Source organism: Vicia villosa, linkage group LG2 (assembly GCF_029867415.1).
Source record: "Vicia villosa cultivar HV-30 ecotype Madison, WI linkage group LG2, Vvil1.0, whole genome shotgun sequence".
Classification (NCBI taxonomy): domain Eukaryota; kingdom Viridiplantae; phylum Streptophyta; class Magnoliopsida; order Fabales; family Fabaceae; genus Vicia; species Vicia villosa.
Window position 1 is genome coordinate 59237293 of NC_081181.1, and position 16654 is coordinate 59253946.

A 16654-nucleotide genomic window follows, 5' to 3' on the forward strand; every position below is an offset into this window, starting at 1 on the left:
GAAGAACTAGGTATCGGAAGCCTAGGAGAATGATATGTCTTGATCTGCATGTTTGATTTGGTGAGTGTTGAGATAAGAACGATGTACCGAAAATATGGTATTTTCTTGCTTATACTTGCTGAGTTTAAAATCATGGTATTAGGATTGTTCGTTGATGGTGGAGTTGGATGTATTCGTCGAGTAATCTTATTAAGTTGACATTATAGTGATTTGGTTTATGTTATCGTGATATTGTTGTTGGACTCTGTATGTAAGGAGTGATGTTTCATACTATGACTGAGTTGAGTATGCTGGCTATGTTGATGTCACTATAAGAGTGATACAACAAGGCGGAGAGAGAGTTGTTGGTGTTTTTTGAAGATTGGCATGTACAATTATGGGAATAAAAGTACATATGTGTTCTAATGTTGAGACGGTGGGAGTTTTACTCCAAATGGTACCACATGCATTTGCATAAGTCGAGTCACATGTGAATTGCATTTAAGTCTTACTTGATTATGTTGTTGTGACTTGATGAAGATATGTTTATTGTGATGTCATGACTTGATGATGAGATGTTTGTCGTGATGTGTTGGAATCTTACTTGTGAATTGCATATATTGTCATTGCTGATTGTTGACATTATTGCCATTTCATAAGTTGATTATTTGATTTAAATTGTAGAGACGATGATATGTTGTTGTGACGTGATGATAGTATAATCGTGAATTTGAATATGTTATCTTAATTGATTAATGACATTGTTGTTGTTTTTAAGTTTGTATTATATTGATAAGTTGTTTTGCGATGAAGATTTTTGTAAGATGTTATGCGATGCGAAGTGGTGAAATTATGTATGACCTATATCTCCTATATTATTTATCATGCGTTCCTTTATATTGTAAGATATCACACCCCTTTGCTGATATTTTCCTTACCATGGGAAATGGGTAGGTACTCGAGATTAGTTGTGGATGTTCGAAGTGACTTCATGAAGTCTTTATGTTGCTTTATGGAAAGTCGAGTTGGTGTCTATTGCTCTGATACGTAGCACTCGGGGGGAATAGTCTTTATTATTTAGTTGTTGCATTCCATGATGACGTTTTTTTTAAGTTGAATTGAAAGATGTTTATAAGTTGAAATTGGAAGTCGTTGGATAAAGTTTTGTTTCCAAGTGCTATGTATCTTTGTTAAATGCAATATAAGTATGTGTGTTTGGTTAATTCGAAATATGACATCCCATCTTTTGATGAATATTTTTAAATGCACTTTGATTTACGCATATACTTGCGGGGTAGAATTGGGGTGTTACAAGAGTCACTTGTGAAACATTTAAAGAGGCATGTTATACAATTGGATTATTGATAGATGACAAATAGTGGAATGAGGCATTGACTGAAGCATCACAATGGATAACATGTTCTCAATTACGAGAATTATTTGTAAGTATCAATCTATCACACTCTATAGAAAAGTACTAAATATAAGTCAACTATGGGAAAATATTATCTGATGATGTTCTTTACAAGAAAAGAAAATTATTTCAACATATTGGGTTGCAAATTACTGATGAACAAATTCAATCATATTGTTTGCTTAATATTGACATGATTTTGGTAAGAAATGGGAAATACCTTTATGGTTTTCCTAGAATGCCCTTACCAAACAGTGAAGCCTTAAAAGCCATGGATATTCGACTTATTCTAGAAGAACTAAAGTATGATGTTGATGAGCTAACACAAGAACATGATAGATGCCATCCGTTGCTTAATGAACAACAAATTGATATATACAATCATGTTTTAAATGTTGTTAACTCAAATATAGGTGGACTATATTTTGTACGGAAGAACTGGGAAGACTTTTCTATTTAGGACCATCATTGCAAAACAAAGGTCAGAAAAAAGTTGTTCTTGCGGTAGCTTCTTCAAGTAATCAATAATTTTTTTCACACTTATATAAAATTAGTAACAAACTCGTGCGTACGCACGAGATATGTTTTAGGGCATATATAATTTTGGACGCCCATTTGTTTACAAGCTGTAACAAAAATAGGAAGTTGAAAAAAGAATAAAACTTAAGAATAATAGTAAATTTAAGTTGAAATAGTAATATATGTAAAAGACGAAATGTAAACAACAATAATTCATAATTGGATAAATAGTTTCATTTTTTCCGTTTCATATGATCTCCACGATATGAGAAAGCACACTTTATTGACTTACTACAAAATTCATAATTGGATCACTATTTTTTTCCGTTTCATATAATTTTCACGATATGAAAAAACAAATTTTATTAAAATTTTATTGACTCACTATATATTTGGATCAATAGCTTCATTTTTTTCCTGTGTAGTATTATTTTGTACAATCATAATTGTACTCAAATATATTCAACCTATGCCACTTTAAAAATAAAATATAACCAAAGTTTTTAAGAAATTTTTTTTTAAATCAGTTATATTTTATTCATGTGCATTTAAATTTAATTACATTTGTTTTAAAAGTAATGAAATCTATTAATATACATTTTATGATTATATATATATATGGAGCATATCAAGTGAGAGCATTTTAAAATGAGAGATGAGAGGAATAAATATCAACCATTAGATTCATCAAGAGAGAGAAGGTTAATGCATTAATGTGGCTATTAATTTTCAAAAACTATCCCGTGCGGACACATGGGTTTATGAGAAGAATATGGTTTTAAACATGATTTTTGTTTAATATTTTAAACTACGGTTTGAGTTACATAGAATTTTGATATTGAGGTTAGTTAGTTTTTTTGTGTGCAGGCTAGACCACTACTAAGACAAGGGAACTGTCTAAACCTTGTTGATGGAAGGATAATCTCACATGACTGTCATCAATTCTTTTGGTTGAGTCGTCTAGCCGAAAACCGTCTAAACATAGATCCCCGCAAACGATTAGATATGAACATAGTAAATTTACACTTACACTTTATTACTATCAAAATCTAGCTGCATCAGATCCTATCATGTCTCTATCATATCTTGCGCACCAAACGGAACCTTAGAGTTTACATAACAGTCCAATCTAAGCCTTAATATACACATTGTTATTAGGTTGATTAGGGGTGAAAATAGGTTAGGCTTTAGAAGGCATAAGCCTGACCTAAGATAAATTTATAAGGCTTGGGTCTGGCCTATGGCCTACTATAGGCTCTTTTTTTCAGTCTGGCCTAATCTTTTTAAAAGTCTGGCCTGACTTGAAAGCCTATTTAAAAGTTTGTTTCTCATTAAGATTTTCAATTGATTCATATTACTTAAGAAGTCTTATAGGTCGGCCTATATATGCTTATATAGGCCAATATATCTAGCCTTTTTCTAATATATATATATATATATATATATATATATATGCCATTATATTTAGACTATTTTTAATATATATGAAAATATAGGTGGTCTATAAGGCTTCATAGACATTTTTTAATAACTTAAGTTTGACCTATTTAATTAAATAGGTTTTTAATAAAGTTTAAGCATGATTTTTTTATTTAATAAATCTAGCCTGATCTGATTTGACCTTAAATATGTTAGGCTACAGGCTCTTGTAGGTCGGTTTAGCCTATTCCCACCCCTATAGGTTGTAAATGCTTTAACACACATCGAAGAAGCCTTAATATACATATTGTTATTATTTAGTAATCTTCTATAATGTACATATATTTGGTACGGTCTTCGTTGGTACGGTCTTCTACAATGTACATAATTTTTTTTATATGATAATTATTTGTTTAATATCATCTATTAGTTTAGTTTAATCGATTTATTATTATTGATTTATTTATTTCAACCATAAGTGATCATTCTTATTTTATAATATTAACTTTTAATATACTATATGATATATATTATATCAAATCTATAATTTATTAGTATTTTTATAATATTGATAAAAATATAATTTGTAATTTGGATATCCAAAAATCGATCCAAATTAAACCACATTAAATTGGATCGTATCAGATTAGATTTTTTTAACATATCATCCAAAACTGAACCAAATAGCAAATAAATTTATCTTTGGATCAGATGAGTTTTTGCCTTAAAACAATCCAACCCGAACCGCGAACACCCCTAGCCTAAATGATACATTAGCGCCAATAATTTGCTGAAAATTTAGATAAAATTATACATTAGCGCCAAAGTATAAAGATTCCCCATGTCCATAGTAAATGGCATGAATAGTAAATATATAGGCTCTATGAATTCTGATCAGTATCTTTTCATTCCATTTGTATCTCTATTTCTCAATTTTACCAAAATTGAATTTTTGTCTTAATTGTGCTTGATCTTACCTGATCAGAAGGATCGCCAGGGGCTCAGGGCCTGTAACGTGTTGGATTTCTATGAACCGGGGGTGTACTTGCAAGGTATTCCGATGTCAAAGTGAGAAGAGAGATCAGTCAGAATGCAAGTACAAGGTAAGAGTGATAATGAATGAAGTTACTTGACCCTCTAGTGAAAAAGGGTATTTATAGCCCCCAACGTTGGGCCAAGCTCTCTATTTTGTGTAGTGGAGACCAGCACGTGGCCTCCATCCTTGGTCAACCACTCAAAAGTTTAAGGGGAGACGCAGTCTTTTAGGGAGTGGTGAGCTCCGCTTTATTCGGAGGGTTGGAAGTGAAGGAACCCTACGAGGAGGAGGGTCCTTGGCGAAGAGGGTAGGTTGAGGTGCTCGCAAGGATTGCCGGCCTGAGACCACTTAGGTCGTCTAGCTCGATTTATGTCCTACCCGAGGGGCTCGCGGACTTGCAAGGTTGAACCAGCGCGACGTATGCCCGGCTTGGTGACGGGGAGCTGTATTGAGCCTTATCTTAGATTAGGCTGTCTTTGGGCCAAGCGTCGACCCAGTCCAGAACAATACTTAATTAAAAACACGGACAAAATTAAATTATAAGAAAATGTATAAAAGGACAAATATGGAAAAAATAAATTTGTCAATAAATGTAATATTATACCTAACTTTTGTTGAGAATAATGCAAGTGTGAGTATGGATAATAGTCTCAAATTGAAAATGTATGTGGTGACTTGAGCATATATAAGTGGGAAAACCCACTCACCTATCACCTTAAGGTTTTAGGTGAAGAAGTGGTGTGTCTCCCACAAAGGTGTGTTACTCAAGCGACATGTCCCAGAAATAACAATGCTCCCGAACTCGACGCTCCCCCGATTGTTGCGCTAACAAATGGTATCATGAGCCTTTGGTTCGAGAAAGGCACCGACTTACTTTAGCATTTTTCCTAACATATATGCATATATATGTTAACCCATTTAGATTATTTTTAATATATATTAAAATATAAGCCGTCCTATAAGGCTTTATAGACTTTTTTTAATAGCCTAACTCTGACTTATGTAATTAAATAGACCTTTAAAAATTTTAAGGAGATAGAACTTGATAAGCTATAGGTTCTTGTAGGCTGGTCTGGCCTATTCCCATATGTACTATTGATTAAACTAAAAAAAATTTTAGCATCATATAAAAAATTATAACCATAAAAAAATTTATATTTGATTTCTTAACAAACAATATGTATATTTTTACCATTACCAATTTCAAAATCATCCTTTTATTAAACATAAAAAACACACTCGAGCCAAATCAAAGTATTCCTAAAATTTATAATTTATCATTAAAAAAAATTAAGATCTTTGAACCAAATTCCTATATATATTTTTTAATTTATCTTCATAAAAAAAGTAATGAAATTTTAAGGTCAAATAGTCAAATATTGGATACTCGAGTCTGAATAAAGCAGCATGGAATACACAAACAAACAAAATGCGTGAGTCGCCCTCCGGGCCTCCCACCGATGTCGCTGACGAAGAATTCGACCCGGTTTCCCATGCTCTCTTAAACACCAACCCCCTATCATATTCATTCGTTCGCGCATTTTTCAACTACATCGCCAGAAAAGTCCACCGACCGATCTATCATCATACAGATACGGCCCTGCCAGCACAGATTCCTCACAATGGGAATCTTGCCCTTCACTGTATCCTCTCATCTTTAGAATACAACCCTCACCAATGACTATGAATGCATGCAAACATATATACAACATACTATCATCATCATTATACTATGAGTAGCATCATCTCATACTCATTCATCATCATCAACAAGTATGTTCAATATATATATATATATATATATATATATATATATATATATATATATATATATAATTGCATCACTCAATAAAATCAGACAACAACATTTCATACAGATTCATCAGTTTAAAGTCACACGTCATCAAACTTTCAAAAATCACAACACAGCAAAAATCTGCATTTCACGCTGGCCATACGCGTACCAACATGGCCAGAATTTTGCAAAAACACGCCCCATACGCGTACCATACGCGTATGATCAGAATCACATTTCCAGACCAAAACACACGCACCATACGCGTATCATACGCGTATGAGCAGAATCAAAATTCCACACAAAACATACACATATGCGTATCAAGCAAGCATACGCATACCAGACAAGTCCCATACGTGTACCATACACGTACAAGCAGGGAGTGCAATCCTAGTGCACAATGGGGAGCGTACGCGTACCACCCCTCTAATACGCGTACCATACGCAAATGGGCAGCAGTTCTCAGAAACTGCGACTTACCCATTCGTCTTCCTCGCGATTTCACCTGTACAACCTGCGATTTGGATCTAAAACCATAATTTCTGCACTTCTAAACACATGGTAATCATCTATCATCTATAGTCTATTAATCCATGGCTATTTCATTCGATCCAAACATAATTCCACTCAGTTCATTAGGGATTCATGATCATAAGTTTCAATATACAGATTAACACAGTAACACAAATCAAAATATGGAACCTCTTGATCTAAACAACATCCCTAATCAATATCATCATTCATAAAACGATAAAAGAGATTAAATGGAGAGTCCCCCCTTACCTTAGACAAGAGTTCTTGATCCTTGGTCTCTCCCTCTACAGTTCTCCTTCACGTTCTCCGTGTTCCCAACCTCTGTTCTTGCACGTTCTTTCTTTCTTCCCAAATCCAATTATTTTATGAAAATAATAATAATAATGAAATTTAGTAAAGAGCCTTACTATACCACACCCCCCATCTTTTACTATTTCCCCACATGGCCCAAATGCCACAAACCATTATTTCCATTATTTCCACAAAATTCTTAATAATTCTAATTATTAATTCAATATTCCAATTAAATTAATATTAAAATTATACGGGCGTTACAACTCTCCCCCACTAAAAGAGTTTTCGTCCTCGAAAACATACCTCAGGTAAAAAGTTCTGGATAAGAATCCTTCATCTGACTCTCTAGCTCCCAGGTAACATTTCCTTCAGCAGGTCCTCCCCAAGCTACTCTGACCAAAGTTATTTCCTTACCACGCAATTGCTTCAGTCTTCGGTCTTCAATCCTCACAGGTAAAGTCTCAACTGTCAAGTTGTCTTTCACCTGTACATCATCTACTTGGATCACATGAGACGGATCCGAAATGTATTTCCTCAACTGAGACACATGAAATACATCATGCAAGTTTACAAGCATCAGCGGTAAAGCGATATGATGTGCCACTTCTCCCACTCTTTCAGAGATTTGAAATGGTCCGATAAAACACGGAGTTAACTTTTTTGACTTCAATGCTCGACCAATACCCGTCATAGGAGTAACTCTCATAAACACATGATCTCCCTCTTGAAACTCAAGTGTTTTCCTCCTCTTGCCATGGTAACTCTTCTGACGACTCTGAGAAGCTTTCATCTTCTCCTGAATCATCTTAATCTTCTCCGTAGTCTGTTGTACAATTTCTGGTCCAATCACAACACTCTCTCCATATTCTTACCAACACAACGGCGTCTTACATCTCCTACCATACAAAGCCTCAAACGGAGCCATACCAATACTCGAATGATAACTGTTGTTGTAGGTAAATTCAATCAAAGGAAGATAACTATCCCAAGCACCTCCTTTTTCCAACACACAAGGCCTCAACAAATTCTCTAACGACTGAATCGTCCTCTCAGTCTGTCCATCAATCTGCGGATGATAAGCCGAACTCAATCTCAGCTTCGTACTCAAAGCTTTCTGCAAACCTTCCCAGAACTTAGACGTAAACCTCGGATCTCTGTCTGACACGATACTTGAAGGAATACCATGCAGACTAACTATCTTCTCAATATACAGTCGATCCAGCTTCTCCATCGGATAATCCATTCTCACCGGTATAAAATGTGCAGACTTCGTCAACCTGTCTACCACGACTGGTCGGTCATGATTCTCACTATGTCTTTGTCACTTTCCTGATGATAATCCAGGTATTTTGCACTGCTTAATGTCATAGTGTAGTCTTTTTAAGCTGGTTAAGTAGTTTTGTTTGTTTTTGCAAGTTTTATCCGTTTGTTAGTTTTCGAGTTTATTTTCCCCTTTTATGCGTTGGTTTGGTTGTTTAATGGTATTTCAGATCTAGGAGATTCTTCACGCGACCCAGTGCAAGAAATGTCGGAGGTAAAGAGCAAGATAAAGAAGAAAAGATAAAGTCAGTGGTGCAACACGGGCGCCCGTGTTGAGTAACACGACCCGTGTTGCTGGGCATGCAAGGAAGAAGGAAAAGTGGAAAGCAGTGGTGCAACACGGGCACCCGTGTTGCCTAACACGACCCGTGTTGCTTCTACTGAGCGCAAGTTTGTTTTTTAAGAGATCCAGAGGACCAACACGGGCACCCGTGTTGCCCAACACGACCCGTGTTGGCTTGTTACGCAGATTTTCATGTTTTTATGATTTTCACTAAAAAAATGATCAGAAGGGCGTTTTGGTACTTTCCGACTTAAAAAGAAGGGTTTGCAATATATAGTGGAGGATTGAGAAGAGAAGGGGTATCTTTTACACAACCAAAGGAATTGAATCTGAAGCAGAGAAACGTATGAGATTATTGGAGAAGAGAGATCATTCATGAGCAAGAGCAATTGAAGATCACAAATTCCCCAATTATCTGTAATGTTTAACTTTGATACTTTTGAATTTCTTTTGAACAATATGAGTAGCTAAACCCCCCAATGCTAGGGGGGTGTCCCTGATTTGGTTTGTAATAACTTTGGTATTCTGATTTGATCGACTTCATGCTTATGTTATTCAATTCGATTTTATACTGTTTTTAATGCCTTCTTTATCGGACCAATAAAGATTGTTCTATGATTAACTATTTGCTAGCTCGCAATTGTTAAGGTTTATATTAAATTGAACCATAGTAGATATCACCTAGGACTAGGGATACCCTATGGTCACTAAGAACTCTTGATAGAAAACAAGCTTGGTTTTATCTGTTATCTCTAAGGACTTAGGTTTATAGATGAAAAACCAAAGGTTTGCCCAATAAGGATTTATGGGCAAACACTCTAAAGATTTAGTAATTGAATATCATGAACTTGTTGAAAAGATCTCAAATAAGAATTCAGGGTTATTACAGAGCAAATTACACACCTTGCCTTGGCATTTACTCATATTAGTGAAAAAGGCTTAAATTTACTTTCTGCTATTTTTATTTAGAAATTATAACTCAATCAAAAACACCAGTTGACTTTTTATTTAATTGAATAATTATAAAACTTATATTCCAACGCAGTCCTCGAGATCGATACTTGGTTTTTAACCTTTTATTACTACTTCGTAAAAATAGTACACTTGCTATTTTTCCGATCAACGACCCAGATAGCTTCACAATTCTTGACAGTTCTCGGTAAAGCAGAAACAAAATCCATTGATATGCTATCCCACTTCCACTCAGGAATAAACATCGGTTGCATAAACCCATATGGCTTCTGATGCTCAATTTTTGACTTCTGACACGTCAAACAAGAATACACAAACTCAACAATTTCTTTCTTCATTCCAGGCCACCAAAACAACTTCCTCAAATCATGATACATCTTGGTAGCACCAGGATGAATACTCAACCCACTACGGTGTCCTTCCAAAATACGCTTTCGGAGTTCAGCAATATCAGGAACACAAACTCGGTCACCAAATCTCAGTACACCATTCTCGTCAACTCTGAATTCACCATTCTTGCCTTAGTTAATCAAAGTCAACTTATCGATCAATTCAACATCAGCTTTCTGACCCTCTCTGATCTCCTCAAGAATGCCACTAGTCAGCTTTAACATACCCAATTTAACACTAGTAGGAGTACCTTCACACACCAAACTCAAGTCTCGGAATTGTTCAATCAAATCCAATTCCCTCACCATTAGCATAGACATATGTAAAGTTTTCCTACTCAATGCATCAGCAACAACATTTTCCTTACCCGGATGATAATTCAAACCAAAATCATAATCTTTGAGAAATTCCAACCACCTTCTCTGCCTCATATTCAGCTCTTTCTGATCGAAGAGATACTTCAAACTCTTATGATCACTGAACACCTCAAATCTCAAACCATACAAATAGTGTCGCCACAACTTCCAAACAAAAACCACAGCTGCCAACTCCAAGTCATGAGTCGGATAATTCCTTTCATGCACTTTGAGTTGTCTCGACGCATACGCGACCACTTGTTGATTCTGCATCAATACACCATCTAAACCCATCAACGAAGCATCACAATAAACCACAAACGATTCTGTCGGATTCGGAAAAATCAAGATAAGAGCACTAGTCAACCTCCTCTTCAGCTCTTGGAACCCTTCTTCACATTTTGCATCCCAAATAAAGCCTGTCCCTTCCTGGTTAATTTAGTTAACGGCAATGCTAACTTCGAAAATCCTTCAATGAACTTTCTGTAGTAACATGCAAGACCAAGAAAACTACGAATCTCTGATACTGACTTCAGAGCTTCCTATTGAGATACAGCTTCTATCTTTGTAGGATCGACCGTAATACCATTCTTAGAAATCACATGTCCAAGAAAACTGACTTCCTCTAACAAGAATTCACACTTCGACAGTTTGGCAAAAAGTTGCTTCTCTTTCAACAGCTCTAACACAGTTCTGAGATGTTCTGCATGTTCTTCCTCATTCTTCGAATATATCAGGATACCATCTATAAACACCACCACGAACTTATCGAGATAAGGATGAAAGATCCTATTCATATATTCCATAAAAACACCAGGTGCATTAGTAACTCCAAACGGCATTACAAAATACTCGTAATGTCCATACCTCGTTCTAAAAGCAGTCTTCTGAATATCATCGTCTTTCACACGAATTTGGTGATACCCAGACCTCAGATCAATCTTACTAAACACACGTGCCCCAACCAGCTGATCCATCAAATCATCAATCCTCGGAAATGGATACCGATTCTTGATAGTAACTTTGTTCAATTGTCTGTAATCCACGCACAACCTCATCGAACCCTCTTTGTTCTTCACTAACAATACAGGCGCACCCCACGGAGAAACACTAGGACAAATGAATTTCTTCTCAAGCAATTCTTCCAACTGCTTCTTCAGTTCGGCCAACTCAGACGGCGACATACGATACGGTGCCATCGACACTAGACTAGTTCCCGGAACCAAATCAATAGAAAACTCTACTTCTCTTTCCGGTGGTAATTCATAATTACCGTCTTCGCAAAATAGTTGATATGAACACGGTTGAACTCCAACCAGTTCATTCCCAGGATTACATCAAGTTGTTTCAATGGAAGGAACACTAAGTCCATCCCGAATTCCCTACCAAAAATGTCAACCGGACAATTCAAGCATGCAGACGAACTAGTTACTGAACCCGACGCAGGAGTATCAATAACCATACTTCCATTTATGTCAGATATCCCTAGATTCAACCTCTCAACACAATCCAAAGAAATAAAAGAGTGAGTTGCTCCAGTATCAATAATCGCAACTAAAGGCGTGCCATGAATGAAACACGTACCTTTAATCAATCTGTCTTCCGGAGTAGTCTCTGACCCGGTCAAAGCAAAAACCTTTCCTCCTGATTGGTTCTTCTTTGGCTTGGTACAATTCGGGCTAATGTGACCCTCTTCACCACAGTTGTAACAAGTCACAACCCTCTTCTTACAATCAGCAGCAATATGGCCCACTTGGTCACACTTGTAACACTTCTTCTGATCAAGCTTGCACTCGTTCCTATGATGTCCCATCTCACCACATTTATAACATCTGATACGAGCACTGGAATCTCCACCACCAGGTTTCTTCCAATCAGTATGTTTACCTCTACCATATGGCTTACCTCTATCCATATGTTTCTTTCCTTTTCTGTCAACCAACTCGCGAGAGTGAGATGACTTCAGCTTGATGTTATCCTCCTCAAAATCCTACTACAGTCCACTAAGTCAACAAACCTCCGAATCCTCTGGTACCTAATGACCTGCTTGATTTCATCACGAAGGCCATTCTCAAATTTGACACATTTCGAGAACTCTGTGGCTTCATCATTGTTGTAGTGTACATAGTACTTTGCCAGCTCTACAAACTTTGCAGCATACTCTGGTACTGTCATATTACCTTGGACCAGCTCCAGAAATTCAACCTCTTTTCTGCCCCTAACATCCTCAGGGAAATACCTCCTCAGAAATTCCCTTTTGAATATCGCCTAAGTAATTTCTATACCATCAGTACCCAGTTCAGCTCTGGTTGCCATCCACCAGTCATCAGCTTCTTCCGACAGCATATGTGTGCCATACCTCACCTTGAGATTCTCAGCACAATCGATGACTCTGAAAATCCTCTCAATCTCCTTTAACCATTTCTGAGCACCCTCGGGATCATGCGTGCCTTTGAACAATGGAGGATTATTCCTCTGAAAATTCCCCAATTGCCTATCAGCACCAATCCATGCCCCTACAACATTTCCTCCAAACACACCAGCAATCATGCCCAGAGCCTCAGCGATAGCATCATCGCTTCTTCCTCCTCTTCCAGCCATTGTTCTTCTTAAACCATAAACAATTCAATCAGAACAAAAGTATCGACAAATAACTCGTATTAGTCGCTTACACAGGAAAGACTGATACTAAGACTCTGGTCACAACGACCGACTATGCTCTGATACCACTATTGTAACACCCCTCTAATAACCTGCGGCAATTAACAAAATTAAATCAGAGTAACATGTAAAGAGGTGCCACAATTCATATATAAAAGAAACAGACGTTCGACATATGTCATGCGTTCACTAAAAACATCTGAATTATAACTCATTAGATAAAATCATGTTTACACAGCGGAATTGAATTAACAAGTCAACATTACATCATTAATGTGTAAGACTTCAAACAAAACAAATAAATAGAGTTATAATCGAAACTCAAAACGTCGCATTCCCAGTGTTACATCTATCAGAGCATGACACCGACACAAAAACTAAAACCGACTTATGAGCTAATCCTCACCAAGTCGCGCCGCTATCCTCAATCTGAAAATGACAACAAGTAAGGGTGAGTCTCATCATAGTTAACCAATGTTATTGCATCATAAATAACAACATATCATAGTTATATCATTCACCCAATTGTTTCATATTCAGACATATCGTCATCACACGTTCACACACATCAATTCATCACATAACATATAAAATCATGTTATAACATTATGCATATGTATGAAACTGACTCTATGCATGTGGTACCAACATCATCAATGGGAAAACCCACCGACCGATCTATCATCATCCAGATACGGACCTGCCAGCACAGATTCCTCACAATGGGAATCTTGCCCTTCACTTTATCCTCACGTCTTTAGAATACAACCCTCACCAATGACTATGAATGCATGCAAACATATATACAACATACTATCATCATCATTATACTATGAGTAGCATCATCTCATACTCATTCATCATCATTCATTCATCATCATCATCATCAACAAGTATGTTCAATATATATATATATATATATATATATATATATATATATATATATATATATAATTGCATCACTCAATAAAATCAGACAACAACATTTCATACAGATTCATCAGTTTAAAGTCACACGTCATCAAACTTTCAAAAATCACAACACAACAAAAATCTGCATTTCACGCTGGCCATACGCGTACCATACGCGTATCAACATAGCCAGAATTTTGCAAAAACACGCCCCATACGCGTATGAGCAGAATCACATTTCCAGACCAAAACACACGCACCATACGCGTATCATACACGTATGAGCAGAATCAAAATTCCACACAAAACATACACATATGCGTATCAAGCAAGCATACGCATACCAAACAAGTCCCATACGCGTACCATACACGTACGAGCAGGGAGTGCAATCCTGGTTAGGGGTGTTCGCGGTGCAGTTTGGTTCGGTTTTGAGCATAAAAGTCATCCTAACCGCGAGATAAAAATGCATGCGGTTCGGTTTGGTTCGGTTGATTTTTAATAAGTCATCCAATCCAAACCAAACCAAACCAATGCGGTTAGGATCGGTTCGGTTGATTGCGGTTTACACTATAAAATAAAAATGTACTGAAATAAAAGGAAAAAAGAAAGAATTCAATGCCAATATAATATATGATATTATACCATACAAAAGAAATTATATTATAAGAACAGTAGAGAACTAAAAATATATTATAAATGAAATACATATATTAGACAGTAGACAATTACATATATATGTAGCTCAATAAAATACAAAAACTAAGTTGATTATGCCAAAACTTAAGTTAATAAATTAATTATTAAAATTCAAAACGTGAGGTGTGGCTTTATGCAATTAGATTCGGAAAGATAATAAATTAACTATTAATATTCAAAACTTAAGTTAAACATGCGGTTTGGTTCGGTTTGGTTCGGTTTTGTGAAATACAAACCGCAAACCAAACCGAACCGCGCGGTTCAGTCCAAAAATCATCCAAACCAAATGCGATTTTTTGCGGTTTCGGTTTGGATTGGTTCGATTTGCGGTTTTGCTTTTGGATTGGTTCGGATACGATCACCCCTAATCCTGGTGCACAATGGGGAGCGTACGCGTACCACCCCTCTAATACGCGTACCATACACAAATGGGCAGCAGTTCTCAGAAACTGCGACTTACCCATTCGTCTTCCTCGCGATTTCACCTGTACAACCTGCGATTTGGATCTAAAACCAGAACTTCTGCACTTCTAAACACATGGTAATCATCTATCATCTATAGTCTATTAATCCATGGCTATTTCATTCGATCCAAACATAATTCCACTCAGTTCATTAGGGACTCATGATCATAAGTTTCAATATACATATTAACACAGTAACACAAATCAAAATATGGAACCTCTTGATCTAAACAACATCCCTAATCAATATCATCATTCATAACACGATAAAAGAGATTAAATGGAGAGTCCCCCCTTACCTTAGACAAGAGTTCTTGATCCTTGGTCTCTCCCTCTACAGTTCTCCTTCACGTTCTCCGTGTTCCCAACCTCTGTTCTTGCACGTTCTTTCTTTCTTCCCAAATCCAATTATTTTATGAAAATAATAATAATGAAATTTAGTAAAGAGCCTTACTATACCACACCCTCCATCTTTTACTATTTCCCCACATGGCCCAAATGCCATAAACCATTATTTCCATTATTTCCACAAAATTCTTAATAATTCTAATTATTAATTCAATGTTCCAATTAAATTAATATTGAAATTATACGGGCGTTACAACTCTCCCCCACTAAAAGAGTTTTCGTCCTCAAAAACATACCGCAGGTAAAAAGTTCTGGATAAGAATCCGTCATCTGACTCTCTATCTCTCAGGTAACATTTCCTTCAGCAGGTCCTCCCCAAGCTACTCTGACCAAAGCTATTTCCTTACCACGCAATGGCTTCTGCATTTCACGCTGGCCATACGCGTACCATACGCGTACCAACAGGGCCAGAGTTTCGCAAAAACACGCCCCATACGCGTACCATACGCGTATGAGCAGAATCACATTTCCAGACCAAAACACACGCACCATACGCGTATCCTACGCGTATGAGCAGAATCAAAATTCCACACAAAACATACACATACGCGTATCAAGCAAGCATACGCATACCAGACAAGTCTCATACGCGTACCATACACGTACGAGCAGGGAGTGCAATCCTGGTGCATAATGGGGAGCGTACCATACGCGTACCACCCCTCTAATACGCGTACCATACGCAAATGGGCAGCAGTTCTCAAAAACCGCGACTTACCCATTCGTCTTCCTCGCGATTTCACCTGTACAACCTGCAATTTGGATCTAAAACCAGAATTTCTGCACTTCTAAACACATGGTAATCATCTATCATCTATAGTCTATTAATCCATGGCTATTTCATTCGATCCAAACATAATTCCACTCAGTTCATTAGGGATTCATGATCATAGGTTTCAATATACAGATTAACACAAATCAAAATATGGAACCTCTTGATCTAAACAACATCCCTAATCAATATCATCATTCATAACACGATAAAATAGATTAAATGGAGAGTCCCCCCTTACCTTAGACAAGAGTTCTTGATCCGTGGTGTCTCCTTCTACAGTTCTCCTTCACGTTCTTCGTGTTCCCAACCTCTGTTCTTGCACGTTCTTTCTTTCTTCCCAAATCCAATTATTTTATGAAAATAATAATAATGAAATTTAGTAAAGAGCCTTACTATACCACACCCCCATCTTTTACTATTT